The 2,992-nt window shown below is 37.0% G+C and overlaps 1 pseudogene; it reads left to right on the top strand.

The window, feature by feature from the left end:
• The window catches only part of LOC106339064, a 22,209-nt pseudogene that overhangs the window by 1,625 nt on the left and 17,592 nt on the right, over positions 1–2,992 (top strand).

Below are 2,992 nucleotides of genomic sequence, written 5' to 3' on the forward strand. Positions count from 1 at the left end.
CCCCTCCTATAAATACATGCATGAAGGAGAAGGGGAAATTCATCCCAAACAAGAAAAACAAAGTAAGAGAGAACAAAAGAAGAGAAGAAGAGAGAGTGCAAGAGAAAAAAAAATATCTTTCTTGTGAGAAAATCTTTCTCTTTAAAAAATTACGAATAATTTCTTGAGTGTATTTGGGATCGGGTGTGAGTTGAGAGTTTGTAAAATTTCTCGGGTTGATAATAAAAGATCTGTAGCAGGTCCGGAGACGTAGGCAACATTGACCGAACTCCGTTAACAATTTTGTGTGTGTTTTCCCGCTCCCATAAATTCTGGTTTTCCGCAAAATTTGACCGCGTATTTCCTAACATGCTTGTGTGATGATGATACACAAGCAAAGAAACAGAGAGTGAGTGAGTATAAAACAGAGTACAAGTGTGAACAAGAGAACAATAAAAACAGAGAGGCTGGCCGTGAGTTGAGAGGTCAAGCCAAAAGCAAAATTTCAACAGAATTTTCAATAGCGACTGAAAGAAAAAAAGTAAATCAATTGTTTTCATATTACTAATTTTTATTATTGATTTTCCTTTGGTCATGTAGGATCTTATGCCAAGTAACCTTTTTTTATAAAGTCCAAACTGCTAACCTTTGGTCATTGGTTTAAAACCTCTTACATCATATCTTACATTCTAATACATAACCTCTTACATCATTTCCTGCATTGTCTAATCTCCAAACACAAGTGAACTTCTTTCACCTTTGACCAACATCATTCGATAGAAAACAACAAAAGCTAAAATATCACAAACAATTAGCTTTTGACTGTGATGTATAGATTGTAACATCACCTCCGCAAACAATTTTTTTGGAAATCCCTTTTCTCCATCCACAGACCCATAGCTAGCTGAATTACTCAATTCATTCATGTATTTCGAACCTTTCTCCTCCCACAGACAATAACATCCGACAATGATATGGGTTTCAGTTTGGGGATTTCTGAGTTTTTTTAAGAAAACCACCGACAACTTTCATATAATACTAACGGTTCCGTTTATAACAATGACATCTGACTTTTTTAATCTCTAATTTACCAAGTCAACCTTAAGTTGAGGAATAAAAAAGTGCAACTAAAACTTAGGTATTTAAATTGCCTATTACAAATAGATGGGGAATTAAAAGCTCATTTTTCCAAACATCTAATTAACGCTTTACTTGTACATGCTTAAAAAAGCTGAGTTAGGATTAATTCAGAATTTTTAAAAAAATTTAGTATTTATTTGGCTTGGTTAAAAGTTAGAGCTTTGTTTAGCTTATTTTTTTAGAGTTTGGGATTTAAATGGCGGTTTTCCCTAAACTTTTTACATAATGTTTATATGATGTTAGAACTTCAGAGCGAAAGCTATTAATTAGATCATGAATTGGTTGCCCGGTTATACGTTCTGATCCTAGGAAATTATGGATGTGCTACATTGTAAATATGATGTTTAATATTTGACGTTGAACTTTTTTATATTATCCACTTGGTCACATGATTCGTTGTTTTACAATCTCACCAATGGAGTATTTTTAAATTTCTAATTTGACCAACGGAATCATCAGCATGGATGGATCTCCAGCTTTTCCTTATCGCCTCAATTTGATTTTTTGAATTGTAATTTATCTTTTTGTTTGTTTTGTTTTGATCATGCAATGATGTTTGGAAGAACTATACACGTATTAACTGAGTTTGACACCTGTCCTCTCTTCTCTTCGCATGCTGCTCACGTAGCACCTCCTCTTACGTATGCTAAACTACACATTGATGCATAATGTCAATCTGTTACTATACGAAAGAAATAAATACTTTTTTTGGCGCATATTGGCCACGCTTGTAACACCCCCGAACCGTCATAGACATAGGTCAACCCACCGGCCAACAATCAAACAAGAACATGACCGACGGACGACCCACACCAAGGGTTTTAGATGAAAGACCAACCGGCCAGCCAACAATCAAACAAGAACATGATTGACCGTCCAACCCAACACCATGGTCCGGAAACGCTACGTAACGTGTTAGGGACGATCTGGCCAGAGTCACAAAATTTACTCCATGACTTCGACCAGTTCGTCCACTACCACGTCCCGCTGCGTCAAGGCACAAGGCTTTGCAACCTGTACTTAGAGTTAGCGTTTTCCGTTAGATCGAGGCCTAAGGCTTTTCAACCCGTACCAAAACTTGACGTTGTGTTAGACCGGACTAGTCAAATATCATAGTACTCATAAAGCGCATATAAAACAATTACTTTTATTGATTTAAGAAATATTCATACACTGAATAATTCAAGACTGGGTCCGGCCTAATGCCAAATCGAGTCAACATAACACAATTCTTTATACCGTTTACAAAAGACATGAAATCTACTCCGGCGGTCCTAATGTCCAGCACCAAACTATCCGATCATCCTTACCTAAAGCGACCTTCAAAAAGGACAACGGAGTTGGATGAGTAACCTAATATTACTCAGTGAGCTGGCGGCCTCTACCCGCAAACTAGACTCTTACCCAGACAACCCAAAATAACAATCAATCTAGCCCTAGCATGCAATAAAAGCTAAGGCTAAGCAAACCGTTACTAAGTTAGACTTGGCCTCCTGCCATAATCTAGTTTCAAGTAACGGGAACCTGCATTAAAACAAATCAACAACCAATCTCTAGTTAACCATATATATGCTTGAGTTCAATACTCATGTAGTGTTAGACACTTAGACTATACAAGTATCATGAGCCGGTCGACCAACAATCAAACAAGAACATGATCGGCAAACCAATAATACCGCATAGCTTTAATATCCACCACCCTTCACAAGCAATCCTTCAAACACATACAGACCAACATCAGGCCTACACTAACCAAATACACACCAAACCTAGTCCGGTACCTAAACCAGACTTAGGACTTAATGTCAGAACCTGCAAACAAATCAATCAACAACCAAACACAATCATAATAATAAGATACTATGAGTAACTA

Source organism: Brassica oleracea, chromosome C4, assembly GCF_000695525.1.
Source record: "Brassica oleracea var. oleracea cultivar TO1000 chromosome C4, BOL, whole genome shotgun sequence".
In the NCBI taxonomy this organism is placed as follows: Eukaryota; Viridiplantae; Streptophyta; class Magnoliopsida; order Brassicales; family Brassicaceae; genus Brassica; species Brassica oleracea.